We start from the raw sequence: 24538 nt of genomic DNA, 5'->3' as shown, positions 1-24538 counted from the left end.
ACTTCATTACACCTTAAATATCCCAGGAAAGAGAAAAACGGATAAAGAAGTTGTGGTCCTTATGTACAATGGAATATCACTCAGCCATGAAATCAATGTCATGAGGCTAGTAGCAGCATGATGAGTGGATTTAGGTACGACGATTCTAAGTGAAATAAGTCACACAGAAAAAGACACTTATCATAAGATATCACTTATAGAGGGAATGTAAAAACCGCTACACTTGAACTGAATTACAACACAGAACAGAGTCACACGTTTAGAAAACACACTATGGCTGCTTAACGGGAAAGGAGAGGTGGGGTGATGCATAAAACAAGGGTTTCAAATTAGCTCAGATACCGTTCCATAAACCCAATATGTAATAGACAAGACCTACACCTTGCTCAGTGAACTGGACTCAACACCCCCTATTCACCGCACAAGAATATATCTGACTAGTAAGAAACTTAAAACCTATGTATTGATATCTCTCTGTAAGTGAGTCAAGTGGGTGTAAAGCGGCATAAACACAGCAGTGAAAAGCAGCTAAACCCCATTATAAAAATCAATTACTTTTAGAAACCCGTGAAACAAAGACAGTGAAAGAGAGAGAAATGCTTACAAAATTCGTTCAGGGGCTGTGATGCAACCTGGATTGACCATACCTAGACCCACAGCTGGGTGAGACATAAGGGTGGACACTCTTGGGGCTGAGAGGTTTGGTGAGGTTGGGTGAGCAAACGCAGACCCTTTCAAGTAATACTGCGTGGTACCCATCCCATGGGTCCCAAATCTCCAGGTTCAAGGGCACCTTCCTACATCGAAACCTTGCATGAGAAACCCAGAAGATGGTACACCATGCGATCGGGAAAGGTTTCTAAAACGCACCTCATTTCTCATCTCCTTGGGCTCGGGTTCGCCATTCCAGCCACTTTACCAGCAATCTCCCTACTTGAAGGATCAGCACCTGTAACCTCCGGTTCCGAAAAGGTTGCAATTTGTCCTGAGGATGAACGGGAAGAGGGGGAACCAATGAGAGACTAGCTCTAGGTGTTGGGACAGGCACAGGTCACTCTATTTTCCCATCAGGAAGAAGAAATAACCACAGGCTCAGCCTGCCCCCCGGAACCAGAATAGGGCCTGAAGCAATCCTGCGCTTTTGCGGCCAGCTCCCACTAAAGCGAGTTGAAAACTGGAGCTCAGGGGCACTGCAATTCACAAACCTGCAGAGTTATAAATGGTAACTCTCGTCCACAAATATATTGAGGGAAGGCAACGAAGAGGATTTGAAAGCAAGGCAGAATTGCAGGAAACAGATTTCAGGAGGTAGATTCGAATCGCCTTGAAAGCACATGAAAAGCGGCAAAACGTCGACAATGATGCCCTTGGCCAAAAAGGGCGTATGCGTTTTTTCCTGAATATATTCAGGAAAAAATGCATACGCCCTTTTTGGCCAACCAAGCAAGCTGGAGAGGCAAATCAGCGCTACAAAGAAGGCTCGCTTCCCGTCGGTCAAAAGGGCCATGCTGAAAAAAGTGTAAAAAGCAGAAATGCAGGACGGGCCATGGAGAAATGGGAGCCTTGCTACGCTGATGGGCGGGTTGTAAATTGCCAACAGCCACTCTGGAGAAGTGTACGGTGTGTCCTGAAACATCTAAAAAACATAGCTTAGAGAGCATAGGGCACTTCCGCTCATGGGCGTATAAATTGGGAAAACTAAAAATCAGCAAGACACAGGCACCCCAAGGTTTAGGGCTGCTCTGTTGACAAGAAGCTCCACTTCATTACACCTTAAATATCCCAGGAAAGAGAAAAACGGATAAAGAAGTTGTGGTCCTTATGTACAATGGAATATCACTCAGCCATGAAATCAATGTCATGAGGCTAGTAGCAGCATGATGAGTGGATTTAGGTACGACGATTCTAAGTGAAATAAGTCACACAGAAAAAGACACTTATCATAAGATATCACTTATAGAGGGAATGTAAAAACCGCTACACTTGACCTGAATTACAAAACAGAACATGGTCACACGTTTAGAAAACACACTATGGCTGCTTAACGAGAAAGGAGAGGTGGGGTGATGCATAAAACAAGGGTTTCAAATTAGCTCAGATACCGTTCCATAAACCCAATATGTAATAGACAAGACCTACTCCTTGCTCAGTGAACTGGACTCAACACCCCCTATTCACCGCACAAGAATATATCTGACTAGTAAGAAACTTAAAACCTATGTATTGATATCTCTCTGTAAGTGAGTCAAGTGGGTGTAAAGCGGCATAAACACAGCAGTGAAAAGCAGCTAAACCCCATTTTAAAAATCAATTACTTTTAAAAACCCGTGAAACAAAGACAGTGAAAGAGAGAGAAATGCTTACAAAATTCGTTCAGGGGCTGTGATGCAACCTGGATTGACCATACCTAGACCCACAGCTGGGTGAGACATAAGGGTGGACACTCTTGGGGCTGAGAGGTTTGGTGAGGTTGGGTGAGCAAACGCAGACCCTTCCAAGTAATACTGCGTGGTACCCATCCCATGGGTCCCAAATCTCCAGGTTCAAGGGCACCTTCCTACATCGAAAACTTGCATGAGAAACCCAGAAGATGGTACACCATGCGATCGGGAAAGGTTTCTAAAACGCACCTCATTTCTCATCTCCTTGTGCTCGGGTTCGCCATTCCAGCCGCTTTACCAGCAATCTCCCTACTTGAAGGATCAGCACCTTTAACCTCCGGTTCCGAAAAGGTTGCAATTTGTCCTGAGGATGAACGGGAAGAGGGGGAACCAATGAGAGACTAGCTCTAGGTGTTGGGACAGGCACAGGTCACTCTATTTTCCCATCAGGAAGAAGAAATAACCACAGGCTCAGCCTGCCCCCCGGAACCAGAATAGGGCCTGAAGCAATCCTGCGCTTTTGCGGCCAGCTCCCACTAAAGCGAGTTGAAAACTGGAGCTCAGGGGCACTGCAATTCACAAACCTGCAGAGTTATAAATGGTAACTCTCGTCCACAAATATATTGAGGGAAGGCAACGAAGAGGATTTGAAAGCAAGGCAGAATTGCAGGAAACAGATTTCAGGAGGTAGATTCGAATCGCCTTGAAAGCACATGAAAAGCGGCAAAACGTCGACAATGATGCCCTTGGCCAAAAAGGGCGTATGCGTTTTTTCCTGAATATATTCAGGAAAAAACGCATACGCCCTTTTTGGCCAACCAAGCAAGCTGGAAAGGCAAATCAGCGCTACAAAGAAGGCTCGCTTCCCGTCAGTCAAAAGGGCCATGCTGAAAAAAGTGTAAAAAGCAGAAATGCAGGACAGGCCATGGAGAAATGGGAGCCTTGCTACGCTGATGGGCGGGTTGTAAATGGCCAACAGCCACTCTGGAGAAGTGTACGGTGTGTCCTGAAACATCTAAAAAACACAGCTTAGAGAGCATAGGGCACTTCCGCTCATGGGCGTATAAATTGGGAAAACTAAAAATCAGCAAGACACAGGCACCCCAAGGTTTAGGGCTGCTCTGTTGACAAGAAGCTCCACTTCATTACACCTTAAATATCCCAGGAAAGAGAAAAACGGATAAAGAAGTTGTGGTCCTTATGTACAATGGAATATCACTCAGCCATGAAATCAATGTCATGAGGCTAGTAGCAGCATGATGAGTGGATTTAGGTACGACGATTCTAAGTGAAATAAGTCACACAGAAAAAGACACTTATCATAAGATATCACTTATAGAGGGAATGTAAAAACCGCTACACTTGAACTGAATTACAAAACAGAACATGGTCACACGTTTAGAAAACACACTATGGCTGCTTAACGGGAAAGGAGAGGTGGGGTGATGCATAAAACAAGGGTTTCAAATTAGCTCAGATACCGTTCCATAAACCCAATATGTAATAGACAAGACCTACTCCTTGCTCAGTGAACTGGACTCAACACCCCCTATTCACCGCACAAGAATATATCTGACTAGTAAGAAATTTAAAACCTATGTATTGATATCTCTCTGTAAGTGAGTCAAGTGGGTGTAAAGCGGCATAAACACAGCAGTGAAAAGCAGCTAAACCCCATTTTAAAAATCAATGACTTTTAAAAACCCGTGAAACAAAGACAGTGAAAGAGAGAGAAATGCTTACAAAATTCGTTCAGGGGCTGTGATGCAACCTGGATTGACCATACCTAGACCCACAGCTGGGTGAGACATAAGGGTGGACACTCTTGGGGCTGAGAGTTTTGGTGAGGTTGGGTGAGCAAACGCAGACCCTTTCAAGTAATACTGCGTGGTACCCATCCCAAGGGTCCCAAATCTCCAGGTTCAAGGGCACCTTCCTACATCGAAAACTTGCATGAGAAACCCAGAAGATGGTACACCATGCAATCGGGAAAGGTTTCTAAAACGCACCTCATTTCTCATCTCCTTGGGCTCGGGTTCGCCATTCCAGCCGCTTTACCAGCAATCTCCCTACTTGAAGGATCAGCACCTTTAACCTCCGGTTCCGAAAAGGTTGCAATTTGTCCTGAGGATGAACGGGAAGAGGGGGAACCAATGAGAGACTAGCTCTAGGTGTTGGGACAGGCACAGGTCACTCTATTTTCCCATCAGGAAGAAGAAATAACCACAGGCTCAGCCTGCCGCTCGGAACCAGAATAGGGCCTGAAGCAATCCTGCGCTTTTGCGGCCAGCTCCCACAAAAGCGAGTTGAAAACTGGAGCTCAGGGGCACTGCAATTCACAAACCTGCAGAGTTATAAATGGTAACTCTCGTCCACAAATATATTGAGGGAAGGCAACGAAGAGGATTTGAAAGCAAGGCAGAATTGCAGGAAACAGATTTCAGGAGGTAGATTCGAATCGCCTTGAAAGCACATGAAAAGCGGCAAAACGTCGACAATGATGCCCTTGGCCAAAAAGGGCGTATGCGTTTTTTCCTGAATATATTCAGGAAAAAACGCATACGCCCTTTTTGGCCAACCAAGCAAGCTGGAAAGGCAAATCAGCGCTACAAAGAAGGCTCGCTTCCCGTCGGTCAAAAGGGCCATGCTGAAAAAAGTGTAAAAACCAGAAATGCAGGACAGGCCATGGAGAAATGGGAGCCTTGCTACGCTGATGGGCGGGTTGTAAATGGCCAACAGCCACTCTGGAGAAGTGTACGGTGTGTCCTGAAACATCTAAAAAACACAGCTTAGAGAGCATAGGGCACTTCCGCTCATGGGCGTATAAATTGGGAAAACTAAAAATCAGCAAGACACAGGCACCCCAAGGTTTAGGGCTGCTCTGTTGACAAGAAGCTCCACTTCATTACACCTTAAATATCCCAGGAAAGAGAAAAACGGATAAAGAAGTTGTGGTCCTTATGTACAATGGAATATCACTCAGCCATGAAATCAATGTCATGAGGCTAGTAGCAGCATGATGAGTGGATTTAGGTACGACGATTCTAAGTGAAATAAGTCACACAGAAAAAGACACTTATCATAAGATATCACTTATAGAGGGAATGTAAAAACCGCTACACTTGAACTGAATTACAAAACAGAACAGAGTCACACGTTTAGAAAACACACTATGGCTGCTTAACGGGAAAGGTGAGGTGGGGTGATGCATAAAACAAGAGTTTCAAATTAGCTCAGATACCGTTCCATAAACCCAATATGTAATAGACAAGACCTACTCCTTGCTCAGTGAACTGGACTCAACACCCCCTATTCACCGCACAAGAATATATCTGACTAGTAAGAATCTTAAAACCTATGTATTGATATCTCTCTGGAAGTGAGTCAAGTGGGTGTAAAGCGGCATAAACACAGCAGTGAAAAGCAGCTAAACCCCATTATAAAAATCAATTACTTTTAAAAACCCGTGAAACAAAGACAGTGAAAGAGAGAGAAATGCTTACAAAATTCGTTCAGGGGCTGTGATGCAACCTGGATTGACCATACCTAGACCCACAGCTGGATGAGACATAAGGGTGGACACTCTTGGGGCTGAGAGGTTTGGTGAGGTTGGGTGAGCAAACGCAGACCCTTTCAAGTAATACTGCGTGGTACCCATCCCATGGGTCCCAAATCTCCAGGTTCAAGGGCACCTTCCTACATCGAAAACTTGTATGAGAAACCCAGAAGATGGTACACCATGCGATCGGAAAAGGTTTCTAAAACGCACCTCATTTCTCATCTCCTTGTGCTCGGGTTCGCCATTCCAGCCGCTTTACCAGCAATCTCCCTACTTGAAGGATCAGCACCTTTAACCTCCGGTTCCGAAAAGGTTGCAATTTGTCCTGAGGATGAACGGGAAGAGGGGGAACCAATGAGAGCCTAGCTCTAGGTGTTGGGACAGGCACAGGTCACTCTATTTTCCCATCAGGAAGAAGAAATAACCACAGGCTCAGCCTGCCCCCCGGAACCAGAATAGGGCCTGAAGCAATCCTGTGCTTTTGCGGCCAGCTCCCACAAAAGCGAGTTGACAAATGGAGCTCAGGGGCACTGCAATTCACAAACCTGCAGAGTTATAAATGGTAACTCTCGTCCACAAATATATTGAGGGAAGGCAACGAAGAGGATTTGAAAGCAAGGCAGAATTGCAGGAAACAGATTTCAGGAGGTAGATTCGAATCGCCTTGAAAGCACATGAAAAGCGGCAAAACGTCGACAATGATGCCCTTGGCCAAAAAGGGCGTATGCGTTTTTTCCTGAATATATTCAGGAAAAAACGCATACGCCCTTTTTGGCCAACCAAGCAAGCTGGAAAGGCAAATCAGCGCTACAAAGAAGGCTCGCTTCCCGTCGGTCAAAAGGGCCATGCTGAAAAAAGTGTAAAAACCAGAAATGCAGGACAGGCCATGGAGAAATGGGAGCCTTGCTACGCTGATGGGCGGGTTGTAAATGGCCAACAGCCACTCTGGAGAAGTGTACGGTGTGTCCTGAAACATCTAAAAAACACAGCTTAGAGAGCATAGGGCACTTCCGCTCATGGGCGTATAAATTGGGAAAACTAAAAATCAGCAAGACACAGGCACCCCAAGGTTTAGGGCTGCTCTGTTGACAAGAAGCTCCACTTCATTACACCTTAAATATCCCAGGAAAGAGAAAAACGGATAAAGAAGTTGTGGTCCTTATGTACAATGGAATATCACTCAGCCATGAAATCAATGTCATGAGGCTAGTAGCAGCATGATGAGTGGATTTAGGTACGACGATTCTAAGTGAAATAAGTCACACAGAAAAAGACACTTATCATAAGATATCACTTATAGAGGGAATGTAAAAACCGCTACACTTGAACTGAATTACAAAACAGAACAGAGTCACACGTTTAGAAAACACACTATGGCTGCTTAACGGGAAAGGTGAGGTGGGGTGATGCATAAAACAAGAGTTTCAAATTAGCTCAGATACCGTTCCATAAACCCAATATGTAATAGACAAGACCTACTCCTTGCTCAGTGAACTGGACTCAACACCCCCTATTCACCGCACAAGAATATATCTGACTAGTAAGAATCTTAAAACCTATGTATTGATATCTCTCTGGAAGTGAGTCAAGTGGGTGTAAAGCGGCATAAACACAGCAGTGAAAAGCAGCTAAACCCCATTATAAAAATCAATTACTTTTAAAAACCCGTGAAACAAAGACAGTGAAAGAGAGAGAAATGCTTACAAAATTCGTTCAGGGGCTGTGATGCAACCTGGATTGACCATACCTAGACCCACAGCTGGATGAGACATAAGGGTGGACACTCTTGGGGCTGAGAGGTTTGGTGAGGTTGGGTGAGCAAACGCAGACCCTTTCAAGTAATACTGCGTGGTACCCATCCCATGGGTCCCAAATCTCCAGGTTCAAGGGCACCTTCCTACATCGAAAACTTGTATGAGAAACCCAGAAGATGGTACACCATGCGATCGGAAAAGGTTTCTAAAACGCACCTCGTTTCTCATGTCCTTGTGCTCGGGTTCGCCATTCCAGCCGCTTTACCAGCAATCTCCCTACTTGAAGGATCAGCACCTTTAACCTCCGGTTCCGAAAAGGTTGCAATTTGTCCTGAGGATGAACGGGAAGAGGGGGAACCAATGAGAGCCTAGCTCTAGGTGTTGGGACAGGCACAGGTCACTCTATTTTCCCATCAGGAAGAAGAAATAACCACAGGCTCAGCCTGCCGCCCGGAATCAGAATAGCGCCTGAAGCAATCCTGCGCTTTTGCGGCCAGCTCCCACTAAAGCGAGTTGAAAACTGGAGCTCAGGGGCACTGCAATTCACAAACCTGCAGAGTTATAAATGGTAACTCTCGTCCACAAATATATTGAGGGAAGGCAACGAAGAGGATTTGAAAGCAAGGCAGAATTGCAGGAAACAGATTTCAGGAGGTAGATTCGAACCGCCTTGAAAGCACATGAAAAGCGGCAAAACGTCGACAATGATGCCCTTGGCCAAAAAGGGCGTATGCGTTTTTTCCTGAATATATTCAGGAAAAAACGCATACGCCCTTTTTGGCCAACCAAGCAAGCTGGAAAGGCAAATCAGCGCTACAAAGAAGGCTCGCTTCCCGTCGGTCAAAAGGGCCATGCTGAAAAAAGTGTAAAAACCAGAAATGCAGGACAGGCCATGGAGAAATGGGAGCCTTGCTACGCTGATGGGCGGGTTGTAAATGGCCAACAGCCACTCTGGAGAAGTGTACGGTGTGTCCTGAAACATCTAAAAAACACAGCTTAGAGAGCATAGGGCACTTCCGCTCATGGGCGTATAAATTGGGAAAACTAAAAATCAGCAGGACACAGGCACCCCAAGGTTTAGGGCTGCTCTGTTGACAAGAAGCTCCACTTCATTACACCTTAAATATCCCAGGAAAGAGAAAAACGGATAAAGAAGTTGTGGTCCTTATGTACAATGGAATATCACTCAGCCATGAAATCAATGTCATGAGGCTAGTAGCAGCATGATGAGTGGATTTAGGTACGACGATTCTAAGTGAAATAAGTCACACAGAAAAAGACACTTATCATAAGATATCACTTATAGAGGGAATGTAAAAACCGCTACACTTGAACTGAATTACAAAACAGAACAGAGTCACACGTTTAGAAAACACACTATGGCTGCTTAACGGGAAAGGTGAGGTGGGGTGATGCATAAAACAAGAGTTTCAAATTAGCTCAGATACCGTTCCATAAACCCAATATGTAATAGACAAGACCTACTCCTTGCTCAGTGAACTGGACTCAACACCCCCTATTCACCGCACAAGAATATATCTGACTAGTAAGAATCTTAAAACCTATGTATTGATATCTCTCTGGAAGTGAGTCAAGTGGGTGTAAAGCGGCATAAACACAGCAGTGAAAAGCAGCTAAACCCCATTATAAAAATCAATTACTTTTAAAAACCCGTGAAACAAAGACAGTGAAAGAGAGAGAAATGCTTACAAAATTCGTTCAGGGGCTGTGATGCAACCTGGATTGACCATACCTAGACCCACAGCTGGATGAGACATAAGGGTGGACACTCTTGGGGCTGAGAGGTTTGGTGAGGTTGGGTGAGCAAACGCAGACCCTTTCAAGTAATACTGCGTGGTACCCATCCCATGGGTCCCAAATCTCCAGGTTCAAGGGCACCTTCCTACATCGAAAACTTGTATGAGAAACCCAGAAGATGGTACACCATGCGATCGGAAAAGGTTTCTAAAACGCACCTCGTTTATCATGTCCTTGTGCTCGGGTTCGCCATTCCAGCCGCTTTACCAGCAATCTCCCTACTTGAAGGATCAGCACCTTTAACCTCCGGTTCCGAAAAGGTTGCAATTTGTCCTGAGGATGAACGGGAAGAGGGGGAACCAATGAGAGCCTAGCTCTAGGTGTTGGGACAGGCACAGGTCACTCTATTTTCCCATCAGGAAGAAGAAATAACCACAGGCTCAGCCTGCCGCCCGGAACCAGAATAGCGCCTGAAGCAATCCTGCGCTTTTGCGGCCAGCTCCCACTAAAGCGAGTTGAAAAATGGAGCTCAGGGGCACTGCAATTCACAAACCTGCAGAGTTATAAATGGTAACTCTCGTCCACAAATATATTGAGGGAAGGCAACGAAGAGGATTTGAAAGCAAGGCGGAATTGCAGGAAACAGATTTCAGGAGGTAGATTCGAACCGCCTTGAAAGCACATGAAAAGCGGCAAAACGTCGACAATGATGCCCTTGGCCAAAAAGGGCGTATGCGTTTTTTCCTGAATATATTCATGAAAAAACGCATACGCCCTTTTTGGCCAACCAAGCAAGCTGGAAAGGCAAATCAGCGCTACAAAGAAGGCTCGCTTCCCGTCGGTCAAAAGGGCCATGCTGAAAAAAGTGTAAAAACCAGAAATGCAGGACAGGCCATGGAGAAATGGGAGCCTTGCTACGCTGATGGGCGGGTTGTAAATGGCCAACAGCCACTCTGGAGAAGTGTACGGTGTGTCCTGAAACATCTAAAAAACACAGCTTAGAGAGCATAGGGCACTTCCGCTCATGGGCGTATAAATTGGGAAAACTAAAAATCAGCAAGACACAGGCACCCCAAGGTTTAGGGCTGCTCTGTTGACAAGAACCTCCACTTCATTACACCTTAAATATCCCAGGAAAGAGAAAAACGGATAAAGAAGTTGTGGTCCTTATGTACAATGGAATATCACTCAGCCATGAAATCAATGTCATGAGGCTAGTAGCAGCATGATGAGTGGATTTAGGTACGACGATTCTAAGTGAAATAAGTCACACAGAAATAGACACTTATCATAAAATATCACTTATAGAGGGAATGTAAAAACCGCTACACTTGAACTGAATTACAAAACAGAACATGGTCACAGGTTTAGAAAACACACTATGGCTGCTTAACGGGAAAGGAGAGGTGGGGTGATGCATAAAACAAGGGTTTCAAATTAGCTCAGATACCGTTCCATAAACCCAATATGTAATAGACAAGACCTACTCCTTGCTCAGTGAACTGGACTCAACACCCCCTATTCACCGCACAAGAATATATCTGACTAGTAAGAAACTTAAAACCTATGTATTGATATCTCTCTGTAAGTGAGTCAAGTGGGTGTAAAGCGGCATAAACACAGCAGTGAAAAGCAGCTAAACCCCATTATAAAAATCAATTACTTTTAGAAACCCGTGAAACAAAGACAGTGAAAGAGAGAGAAATGCTTACAAAATTCGTTCAGGGGCTGTGATGCAACCTGGATTGACCATACCTAGACCCACAGCTGGGTGAGACATAAGGGTGGACACTCTTAGGGCTGAGAGGTTCGGTGAGGTTGGGTGAGCAAACGCAGACCCTTTCAAGTAATACTGCGTGGTACCCATCCCATGGGTCCCAAATCGCCAGGTTCAAGGGCACCTTCCTACATCGAAAACTTGCATGAGAAACCCAGAAGATGGTACACCATGCGATCGGGAAAGGTTTCTAAAACGCACCTCATTTCTCATCTCGTTGGGCTCGGGTTCGCCATTCCAGCCGCTTTACCAGCAATCTCCCTACTTGAAGGATCAGCACCTTTAACCTCCGGTTCCGAAAAGGTTGCAATTTGTCCTGAGGATGAACGGGAAGAGGGGGAACCAATGAGAGACTAGCTCTAGGTGTTGGGACAGGCACAGGTCACTCTATTTTCCCATCAGGAAGAAGAAATAACCACAGGCTCAGCCTGCCCCCCGGAACCAGAATAGGGCCTGAAGCAATCCTGCGCTTTTGCGGCCAGCTCCCACTAAAGCGAGTTGAAAACTGGAGCTCAGGGGCACTGCAATTCACAAACCTGCAGAGTTATAAATGGTAACTCTCGTCCACAAATATATTGAGGGAAGGCAACGAAGAGGATTTGAAAGCAAGGCAGAATTGCAGGAAACAGATTTCAGGAGGTAGATTCGAATCGCCTTGAAAGCACATGAAAAGCGGCAAAACGTCGACAATGATGCCCTTGGCCAAAAAGGGCGTATGCGTTTTTTCCTGAATATATTCAGGAAAAAACGCATACGCCCTTTTTGGCCAACCAAGCAAGCTGGAGAGGCAAATCAGCGCTACAAAGAAGGCTCGCTTCCCGTCGGTCAAAAGGGCCATGCTGAAAAAAGTGTAAAAAGCAGAAATGCAGGACGGGCCATGGAGAAATGGGAGCCTTGCTACGCTGATGGGCGGGTTGTAAATTGCCAACAGCCACTCTGGAGAAGTGTACGGTGTGTCCTGAAACATCTAAAAAACACAGCTTAGAGAGCATAGGGCACTTCCGCTCATGGGCGTATAAATTGGGAAAACTAAAAATCAGCAAGACACAGGCACCCCAAGGTTTAGGGCTGCTCTGTTGACAAGAAGCTCCACTTCATTACACCTTAAATATCCCAGGAAAGAGAAAAACGGATAAAGAAGTTGTGGTCCTTATGTACAATGGAATATCACTCAGCCATGAAATCAATGTCATGAGGCTAGTAGCAGCATGATGAGTGGATTTAGGTACGACGATTCTAAGTGAAATAAGTCACACAGAAAAAGACACTTATCATAAGATATCACTTATAGAGGGAATGTAAAAACCGCTACACTTGACCTGAATTACAAAACAGAACATGGTCACACGTTTAGAAAACACACTATGGCTGCTTAACGAGAAAGGAGAGGTGGGGTGATGCATAAAACAAGGGTTTCAAATTAGCTCAGATACCGTTCCATAAACCCAATATGTAATAGACAAGACCTACTCCTTGCTCAGTGAACTGGACTCAACACCCCCTATTCACCGCACAAGAATATATCTGACTAGTAAGAAACTTAAAACCTATGTATTGATATCTCTCTGTAAGTGAGTCAAGTGGGTGTAAAGCGGCATAAACACAGCAGTGAAAAGCAGCTAAACCCCATTTTAAAAATCAATTACTTTTAAAAACCCGTGAAACAAAGACAGTGAAAGAGAGAGAAATGCTTACAAAATTCGTTCAGGGGCTGTGATGCAACCTGGATTGACCATACCTAGACCCACAGCTGGGTGAGACATAAGGGTGGACACTCTTGGGGCTGAGAGGTTTGGTGAGGTTGGGTGAGCAAACGCAGACCCTTCCAAGTAATACTGCGTGGTACCCATCCCATGGGTCCCAAATCTCCAGGTTCAAGGGCACCTTCCTACATCGAAAACTTGCATGAGAAACCCAGAAGATGGTACACCATGCGATCGGGAAAGGTTTCTAAAACGCACCTCATTTCTCATCTCCTTGTGCTCGGGTTCGCCATTCCAGCCGCTTTACCAGCAATCTCCCTACTTGAAGGATCAGCACCTTTAACCTCCGGTTCCGAAAAGGTTGCAATTTGTCCTGAGGATGAACGGGAAGAGGGGGAACCAATGAGAGACTAGCTCTAGGTGTTGGGACAGGCACAGGTCACTCTATTTTCCCATCAGGAAGAAGAAATAACCACAGGCTCAGCCTGCCCCCCGGAACCAGAATAGGGCCTGAAGCAATCCTGCGCTTTTGCGGCCAGCTCCCACTAAAGCGAGTTGAAAACTGGAGCTCAGGGGCACTGCAATTCACAAACCTGCAGAGTTATAAATGGTAACTCTCGTCCACAAATATATTGAGGGAAGGCAACGAAGAGGATTTGAAAGCAAGGCAGAATTGCAGGAAACAGATTTCAGGAGGTAGATTCGAATCGCCTTGAAAGCACATGAAAAGCGGCAAAACGTCGACAATGATGCCCTTGGCCAAAAAGGGCGTATGCGTTTTTTCCTGAATATATTCAGGAAAAAACGCATACGCCCTTTTTGGCCAACCAAGCAAGCTGGAAAGGCAAATCAGCGCTACAAAGAAGGCTCGCTTCCCGTCAGTCAAAAGGGCCATGCTGAAAAAAGTGTAAAAAGCAGAAATGCAGGACAGGCCATGGAGAAATGGGAGCCTTGCTACGCTGATGGGCGGGTTGTAAATGGCCAACAGCCACTCTGGAGAAGTGTACGGTGTGTCCTGAAACATCTAAAAAACACAGCTTAGAGAGCATAGGGCACTTCCGCTCATGGGCGTATAAATTGGGAAAACTAAAAATCAGCAAGACACAGGCACCCCAAGGTTTAGGGCTGCTCTGTTGACAAGAAGCTCCACTTCATTACACCTTAAATATCCCAGGAAAGAGAAAAACGGATAAAGAAGTTGTGGTCCTTATGTACAATGGAATATCACTCAGCCATGAAATCAATGTCATGAGGCTAGTAGCAGCATGATGAGTGGATTTAGGTACGACGATTCTAAGTGAAATAAGTCACACAGAAAAAGACACTTATCATAAGATATCACTTATAGAGGGAATGTAAAAACCGCTACACTTGAACTGAATTACAAAACAGAACATGGTCACACGTTTAGAAAACACACTATGGCTGCTTAACGGGAAAGGAGAGGTGGGGTGATGCATAAAACAAGGGTTTCAAATTAGCTCAGATACCGTTCCATAAACCCAATATGTAATAGACAAGACCTACTCCTTGCTCAGTGAACTGGACTCAACACCCCCTATTCACCGCACAAGAATATATCTGACTAGTAAGAAATTTAAAACCTATGTATTGATATCTCTCTGTAAGTGAGTCAAGTGGGTGTAAAGCAGCATAAACACAGCAGTGAAAAGCAGCTAAACCCCATTTTAAAAATCAATGACTTTTAAAAACCCGTGAAACAAAGACAGTGAAAGAGAGAGAAATGCTTACAAAATTCGTTCAGGGGCTGTGATGCAACCTGGATTGACCATACCTAGACCCACAGCTGGGTGAGACATAAGGGTGGACACTCTTGGGGCTGAGAGTTTTGGTGAGGTTGGGTGAGCAAACGCAGACCCTTTCAAGTAATACTGCGTGGTACCCATCCCAAGGGTCCCAAATCTCCAGGTTCAAGGGCACCTTCCTACATCGAAAACTTGCATGAGAAACCCAGAAGATGGTACACCATGCAATCGGGAAAGGTTTCTAAAACGCACCTCATTTCTCATCTCCTTGGGCTCGGGTTCGCCATTCCAGCCGCTTTACCAGCAATCTCCCTACTTGAAGGATCAGCACCTTTAACCTCCGGTTCCGAAAAGGTTGCAATTTGTCCTGAGGATGAACGGGAAGAGGGGGAACCAATGAGAGACTAGCTCTAGGTGTTGGGACAGGCACAGGTCACTCTATTTTCCCATCAGGAAGAAGAAATAACCACAGGCTCAGCCTGCCGCTCGGAACCAGAATAGGGCCTGAAGCAATCCTGCGCTTTTGCGGCCAGCTCCCACAAAAGCGAGTTGAAAACTGGAGCTCAGGGGCACTGCAATTCACAAACCTGCAGAGTTATAAATGGTAACTCTCGTCCACAAATATATTGAGGGAAGGCAACGAAGAGGATTTGAAAGCAAGGCAGAATTGCAGGAAACAGATTTCAGGAGGTAGATTCGAATCGCCTTGAAAGCACATGAAAAGCGGCAAAACGTCGACAATGATGCCCTTGGCCAAAAAGGGCGTATGCGTTTTTTCCTGAATATATTCAGGAAAAAACGCATACGCCCTTTTTGGCCAACCAAGCAAGCTGGAAAGGCAAATCAGCGCTACAAAGAAGGCTCGCTTCCCGTCGGTCAAAAGGGCCATGCTGAAAAAAGTGTAAAAACCAGAAATGCAGGACAGGCCATGGAGAAATGGGAGCCTTGCTACGCTGATGGGCGGGTTGTAAATGGCCAACAGCCACTCTGGAGAAGTGTACGGTGTGTCCTGAAACATCTAAAAAACACAGCTTAGAGAGCATAGGGCACTTCCGCTCATGGGCGTATAAATTGGGAAAACTAAAAATCAGCAAGACACAGGCACCCCAAGGTTTAGGGCTGCTCTGTTGACAAGAAGCTCCACTTCATTACACCTTAAATATCCCAGGAAAGAGAAAAACGGATAAAGAAGTTGTGGTCCTTATGTACAATGGAATATCACTCAGCCATGAAATCAATGTCATGAGGCTAGTAGCAGCATGATGAGTGGATTTAGGTACGACGATTCTAAGTGAAATAAGTCACACAGAAAAAGACACTTATCATAAGATATCACTTATAGAGGGAATGTAAAAACCGCTACACTTGAACTGAATTACAAAACAGAACAGAGTCACACGTTTAGAAAACACACTATGGCTGCTTAACGGGAAAGGTGAGGTGGGGTGATGCATAAAACAAGAGTTTCAAATTAGCTCAGATACCGTTCCATAAACCCAATATGTAATAGACAAGACCTACTCCTTGCTCAGTGAACTGGACTCAACACCCCCTATTCACCGCACAAGAATATATCTGACTAGTAAGAATCTTAAAACCTATGTATTGATATCTCTCTGGAAGTGAGTCAAGTGGGTGTAAAGCGGCATAAACACAGCAGTGAAAAGCAGCTAAACCCCATTATAAAAATCAATTACTTTTAACAACCCGTGAAACAAAGACAGTGAAAGAGAGAGAAATGCTTACAAAATTCGTTCAGGGGCTGTGATGCAACCTGGATTGACCATACCTAGACCCACAGCTGGATGAGACATAAGGGTGGACACTCTTGGGGCTGAGAGGTTTGGTGAGGTTGGGTGAGCAAACGCAGACCCTTTCAAGTAATACTGCGTGGTACCCATCCCATGGGTCCCAAATCTCCAGGTTCAAGGGCACCTTCCTACATCGAAAACTTGTATGAGAAACCCAGAAGATGGTACACCATGCGATCGGAAAAGGTTTCTAAAACGCACCTCATTTCTCATCTCCTTGTGCTCGGGTTCGCCATTCCAGCCGCTTTACCAGCAATCTCCCTACTTGAAGGATCAGCACCTTTAACCTCCGGTTCCGAAAAGGTTGCAATTTGTCCTGAGGATGAACGGGAAGAGGGGGAACCAATGAGAGCCTAGCTCTAGGTGTTGGGACAGGCACAGGTCACTCTATTTTCCCATCAGGAAGAAGAAATAACCACAGGCTCAGCCTGCCCCCCGGAACCAGAATAGGGCCTGAAGCAATCCTGTGCTTTTGCGGCCAGCTCCCACAAAAGCGAGTTGACAAATGGAGCTCAGGGGCACTGCAATTCACAAACCTGCAGAGTTATAAATGGTAACTCTCGTCCACAAATATATTGAGGGAAGGCAACGAAGAGGATTTGAAAGCAAGGCAGAATTGCAGGAAACAGATTTCAGGAGGTAGATTCGAATCGCCTTGAAAGCACATGAAAAGCGGCAAAACGTCGACAATGATGCCCTTGGCCAAAAAGGGCGTATGCGTTTTTTCCTGAATATATTCAGGAAAAAACGCATACGCCCTTTTTGGCCAACCAAGCAAGCTGGAAAGGCAAATCAGCGCTACAAAGAAGGCTCGCTTCCCGTCGGTCAAAAGGGCCATGCTGAAAAAAGTGTAAAAACCAGAAATGCAGGACAGGCCATGGAGAAATGGGAGCCTTGCTACGCTGATGGGCGGGTTGTAAATGGCCAACAGCCACTCTGGAGAAGTGTACGGTGTGTCCTGAAACATCTAAAAAACACAGCTTAGAGAGCATAGGGCACTTCCGCTCATGGGCGTATAAATTGGGAAAACTAAAAATCAGCAAGACACAGGCACCCCAAGGTTTAGGGCTGCTCTGTTGACAAGAAGCTCCACTTCATTACACCTTAAATATCCCAGGAAAGAGAAAAACGGATAAAGAAGTTGTGGTCCTTATGTACAATGGAATATCACTCAGCCATGAAATCAATGTCATGAGGCTAGTAGCAGCATGATGAGTGGATTTAGGTACGACGATTCTAAGTGAAATAAGTCACACAGAAAAAGACACTTATCATAAGATATCACTTATAGAGGGAATGTAAAAACCGCTACACTTGAACTGAATTACAAAACAGAACAGAGTCACACGTTTAGAAAACACACTATGGCTGCTTAACGGGAAAGGTGAGGTGGGGTGATGCATAAAACAAGAGTTTCAAATTAGCTCAGATACCGTTCCATAAACCCAATATGTAATAGACAAGACCTACACCTTGCTCAGTGAACTGGACTCAACACCCCCTATTCACCGCACAAGAATATATCTGACTAGTAAGAATCTTAAAACCTATGTATTGATATCTCTCTGGAAGTGAGTCAAGTGGGTGTAAAGCGGCATAAACACAGCAGTGAAAAGCAGCTAAACCCCATTATAAAAATCAATTACTTTTAACAACCCGTGAAACAAAGACAGTGAAAGAGAGAGAAATGCTTACAAAATTCGTTCAGGGGCTGTGATGCAACCTGGATTGACCATACCTAGACCCACAGCTGGATGAGACATAAGGGTGGACACTCTTGGGGCTGAGAGGTTTGGTGAGGTTGGGTGAGCAAACGCAGACCCTTTCAAGTAATACTGCGTGGTACCCATCCCATGGGTCCCAAATCTCCAGGTTCAAGGGCACCTTCCTACATCGAAAACTTGTATGAGAAACCCAGAAGATGGTACACCATGCGATCGGAAAAGGTTTCTAAAACGCACCTCGTTTCTCATGTCCTTGTGCTCGGGTTCGCCATTCCAGCCGCTTTACCAGCAATCTCCCTACTTGAAGGATCAGCACCTTTAACCTCCGGTTCCGAAAAGGTTGCAATTTGTCCTGAGGATGAACGGGAAGAGGGGGAACCAATGAGAGCCTAGCTCTAGGTGTTGGGACAGGCACAGGTCACTCTATTTTCCCATCAGGAAGAAGAAATAACCACAGGCTCAGCCTGCCGCCCGGAATCAGAATAGCGCCTGAAGCAATCCTGCGCTTTTGCGGCCAGCTCCCACTAAAGCGAGTTGAAAACTGGAGCTCAGGGGCACTGCAATTCACAAACCTGCAGAGTTATAAATGGTAACTCTCGTCCACAAATATATTGAGGGAAGGCAACGAAGAGGATTTGAAAGCAAGGCAGAATTGCAGGAAACAGATTTCAGGAGGTAGATTCGAACCGCCTTGAAAGCACATGAAAAGCGGCAAAACGTCGACAATGATGCCCTTGGCCAAAAAGGGCGTATGCGTTTTTTCCTGAATATATTCAGGAAAAAACGCATACGCCCTTTTTGGCCAACCAAGCAAGCTGGAAAGGCAAATCAGCGCTACAAAGAAGGCTCGCTTCCCGTCGGTCAAAAGGGCCATGCTGAAAAAAGTGTAAAAACCAGAAATGCAGGACAGGCCATGGAGAAATGGGAGCCTTGCTACGCTGATGGGCGGGTTGTAAATGGCCAACAGCCACTCTGGAGAAGTGTACGGTGTGTCCTGAAACATCTAAAAAACACAGCTTAGAGAGCATAGGGCACTTCCGCTCATGGGCGTATAAATTGGGAAAACTAAAAATCAGCAGGACACAGGCACCCCAAGGTTTAGGGCTGCTCTGTTGACAAGAAGCTCCACTTCATTACACCTTAAATATCCCAGGAAAGAGAAAAACGGATAAAGAAGTTGTGGTCCTTATGTACAATGGAATATCACTCAGCCATGAAATCAATGTCATGAGGCTAGTAGCAGCATGATGAGTGGATTTAGGTACGACGATTCTAAGTGAAATAAGTCACACAGAAAAAGACACTTATCATAAGATATCACTTATAGAGGGAATGTAAAAACCGCTACACTTGAACTGAATTACAAAACAGAACAGAGTCACACGTTTAGAAAACACACTATGGCTGCTTAACGGGAAAGGTGAGGTGGGGTGATGCATAAAACAAGAGTTTCAAATTAGCTCAGATACCGTTCCATAAACCCAATATGTAATAGACAAGACCTACTCCTTGCTCAGTGAACTGGACTCAACACCCCCTATTCACCGCACAAGAATATATCTGACTAGTAAGAATCTTAAAACCTATGTATTGATATCTCTCTGGAAGTGAGTCAAGTGGGTGTAAAGCGGCATAAACACAGCAGTGAAAAGCAGCTAAACCCCATTATAAAAATCAATTACTTTTAAAAACCCGTGAAACAAAGACAGTGAAAGAGAGAGAAATGCTTACAAAATTCGTTCAGGGGCTGTGATGCAACCTGGATTGACCATACCTAGACCCACAGCTGGATGAGACATAAGGGTGGACACTCTTGGGGCTGAGAGGTTTGGTGAGGTTGGGTGAGCAAACGCAGACCCTTTCAAGTAATACTGCGTGGTACCCATCCCATGGGTCCCAAATCTCCAGGTTCAAGGGCACCTTCCTACATCGAAAACTTGTATGAGAAACCCAGAAGATGGTACACCATGCGATCGGAAAAGGTTTCTAAAACGCACCTCGTTTATCATGTCCTTGTGCTCGGGTTCGCCATTCCAGCCGCTTTACCAGCAATCTCCCTACTTGAAGGATCAGCACCTTTAACCTCCGGTTCCGAAAAGGTTGCAATTTGTCCTGAGGATGAACGGGAAGAGGGGGAACCAATGAGAGCCTAGCTCTAGGTGTTGGGACAGGCACAGGTCACTCTATTTTCCCATCAGGAAGAAGAAATAACCACAGGCTCAGCCTGCCGCCCGGAACCAGAATAGCGCCTGAAGCAATCCTGCGCTTTTGCGGCCAGCTCCCACTAAAGCGAGTTGAAAAATGGAGCTCAGGGGCACTGCAATTCACAAACCTGCAGAGTTATAAATGGTAACTCTCGTCCACAAATATATTGAGGGAAGGCAACGAAGAGGATTTGAAAGCAAGGCGGAATTGCAGGAAACAGATTTCAGGAGGTAGATTCGAACCGCCTTGAAAGCACATGAAAAGCGGCAAAACGTCGACAATGATGCCCTTGGCCAAAAAGGGCGTATGCGTTTTTTCCTGAATATATTCAGGAAAAAACGCATACGCCCTTTTTGGCCAACCAAGCAAGCTGGAAAGGCAAATCAGCGCTACAAAGAAGGCTCGCTTCCCGTCGGTCAAAAGGGCCATGCTGAAAAAAGTGTAAAAACCAGAAATGCAGGACAGGCCATGGAGAAATGGGAGCCTTGCTACGCTGATGGGCGGGTTGTAAATGGCCAACAGCCACTCTGGAGAAGTGTACGGTGTGTCCTGAAACATCTAAAAAACACAGCTTAGAGAGCATAGGGCACTTCCGCTCATGGGCGTATAAATTGGGAAAACTAAAAATCAGCAAGACACAGGCACCCCAAGGTTTAGGGCTGCTCTGTTGACAAGAAGCTCCACTTCATTACACCTTAAATATCCCAGGAAAGAGAAAAACGGATAAAGAAGTTGTGGTCCTTATGTACAATGGAATATCACTCAGCCATGAAATCAATGTCATGAGGCTAGTAGCAGCATGATGAGTGGATTTAGGTACGACGATTCTAAGTGAAATAAGTCACACAGAAAAAGACACTTATCATAAGATATCACTTATAGAGGGAATGTAAAAACCGCTACACTTGAACTGAATTACAAAACAGAACAGAGTCACACGTTTAGAAAACACACTATGGCTGCTTAACGGGAAAGGTGAGGTGGGGTGATGCATAAAACAAGAGTTTCAAATTAGCTCAGATACCGTTCCATAAACCCAATATGTAATAGACAAGACCTACTCCTTGCTCAGTGAACTGGACTCAACACCCCCTATTCACCGCACAAGAATATATCTGACTAGTAAGAATCTTAAAACCTATGTATTGATATCTCTCTGGAAGTGAGTCAAGTGGGTGTAAAGCGGCATAAACACAGCAGTGAAAAGCAGCTAAACCCCATTATAAAAATCAATTACTTTTAACAACCCGTGAAACAAAGACAGTGAAAGAGAGAGAAATGCTTACAAAATTCGTTCAGGGGCTGTGATGCAACCTGGATTGACCATACCTAGACCCACAGCTGGATGAGACATAAGGGTGGACACTCTTGGGGCTGAGAGGTTTGGTGAGGTTGGGTGAGCAAACGCAGACCCTTTCAAGTAATACTGCGTGGTACCCATCCCATGGGTCCCAAATCTCCAGGTTCAAGGGCACCTTCCTACATCGAAAACTTGTATGAGAAACCCAGAAGATGGTACACCATGCGATCGGAAAAGGTTTCTAAAACGCACCTCGTTTCTCATGTCCTTGTGCTCGGGTTCGCCATTCCAGCCGCTTTACCAGCAATCTCCCTACTTGAAGGATCAGCACCTTTAACCTCCGGTTCCGAAAAGGTTGCAATTTGTCCTGAGGATGAACGGGAAGAGGGGGAACCAATGAGAGCCTAGCACTAGGTGTTGGGACAGGCACAGGTCACTCTATTTTCCCATCAGGAAGAAGAAATAACCACAGGCTCAGCCTGCCGCCCGGAATCAGAATAGCGCCTGAAGCAATCCTGCGCTTTTGCGGCCAGCTCCCACTAAAGCGAGTTGAAAACTGGAGCTCAGGGGCACTGCAATTCACAAACCTGCAGAGTTATAAATGGTAACTCTCGTCCACAAATATATTGAGGGAAGGCAACGAAGAGGATTTGAAAGCAAGGCAGAATTGCAGGAAACAGATTTCAGGAGGTAGATTCGAACCGCCTTGAAAGCACATGAAAAGCGGCAAAACGTCGACAATGATGCCCTTGGCCAAAAAGGGCGTATGCGTTTTTTCCTGAATATATTCAGGAAAAAACGCATACGCCCTTTTTGGCCAACCAAGCAAGCTGGAAAGGCAAATCAGCGCTACAAAGAAGGCTCGCTTCCCGTCAGTCAAAAGGGCCATGCTGAAAAAAGTGTAAAAACCAGAAATGCAGGACAGGCCATGGAGAAATGGGAGCCTTGCTACGCTGATGGGCGGGTTGTAAATGGCCAACAGCCACTCTGGAGAAGTGTACGGTGTGTCCTGAAACATCTAAAAAACACAGCTTAGAGAGCATAGGGCACTTCCGCTCATGGGCGTATAAATTGGGAAAACTAAAAATCAGCAAGACACAGGCACCCCAAGGTTTAGGGCTGCTCTGTTGACAAGAAGCTCCACTTCATTACACCTTAAATATCCCAGGAAAGAGAAAAACGGATAAAGAAGTTGTGGTCCTTATGTACAATGGAATATCACTCAGCCATGAAATCAATGTCATGAGGCTAGTAGCAGCATGATGAGTGGATTTAGGTACGACGATTCTAAGTGAAATAAGTCACACAGAAAAAGACACTTATCATAAGATATCACTTATAGAGGGAATGTAAAAACCGCTACACTTGAACTGAATTACAAAACAGAACAGAGTCACACGTTTAGAAAACACACTATGGCTGCTTAACGGGAAAGGTGAGGTGGGGTGATGCATAAAACAAGAGTTTCAAATTAGCTCAGATACCGTTCCATAAACCCAATATGTAATAGACAAGACCTACTCCTTGCTCAGTGAACTGGACTCAACACCCCCTATTCACCGCACAAGAATATATCTGACTAGTAAGAATCTTAAAACCTATGTATTGATATCTCTCTGGAAGTGAGTCAAGTGGGTGTAAAGCGGCATAAACACAGCAGTGAAAAGCAGCTAAACCCCATTATAAAAATCAATTACTTTTAACAACCCGTGAAACAAAGACAGTGAAAGAGAGAGAAATGCTTACAAAATTCGTTCAGGGGCTGTGATGCAACCTGGATTGACCATACCTAGACCCACAGCTGGATGAGACATAAGGGTGGACACTCTTGGGGCTGAGAGGTTTGGTGAGGTTGGGTGAGCAAACGCAGACCCTTTCAAGTAATACTGCGTGGTACCCATCCCATGGGTCCCAAATCTCCAGGTTCAAGGGCACCTTCCTACATCGAAAACTTGTATGAGAAACCCAGAAGATGGTACACCATGCGATCGGAAAAGGTTTCTAAAACGCACCTCATTTCTCATCTCCTTGTGCTCGGGTTCGCCATTCCAGCCGCTTTACCAGCAATCTCCCTACTTGAAGGATCAGCACCTTTAACCTCCGGTTCCGAAAAGGTTGCAATTTGTCCTGAGGATGAACGGGAAGAGGGGGAACCAATGAGAGCCTAGCTCTAGGTGTTGGGACAGGCACAGGTCACTCTATTTTCCCATCAGGAAGAAGAAATAACCACAGGCTCAGCCTGCCCCCCGGAACCAGAATAGGGCCTGAAGCAATCCTGTGCTTTTGCGGCCAGCTCCCACAAAAGCGAGTTGACAAATGGAGCTCAGGGGCACTGCAATTCACAAACCTGCAGAGTTATAAATGGTAACTCTCGTCCACAAATATATTGAGGGAAGGCAACGAAGAGGATTTGAAAGCAAGGCAGAATTGCAGGAAACAGATTTCAGGAGGTAGATTCGAATCGCCTTGAAAGCACATGAAAAGCGGCAAAACGTCGACAATGATGCCCTTGGCCAAAAAGGGCGTATGCGTTTTTTCCTGAATATATTCAGGAAAAAACGCATACGCCCTTTTTGGCCAACCAAGCAAGCTGGAAAGGCAAATCAGCGCTACAAAGAAGGCTCGCTTCCCGTCGGTCAAAAGGGCCATGCTGAAAAAAGTGTAAAAACCAGAAATGCAGGACAGGCCATGGAGAAATGGGAGCCTTGCTACGCTGATGGGCGGGTTGTAAATGGCCAACAGCCACTCTGGAGAAGTGTACGGTGTGTCCTGAAACATCTAAAAAACACAGCTTAGAGAG

This window comes from Balaenoptera borealis (genome assembly GCF_965194805.1).
Source record: "Balaenoptera borealis genome assembly, chromosome: 5".
NCBI lineage: Eukaryota > Metazoa > Chordata > Mammalia > Artiodactyla > Balaenopteridae > Balaenoptera > Balaenoptera borealis.
The sequence above is the reverse complement of the archived record's forward strand: the minus strand, read 5'-3'. Positions refer to the sequence as shown.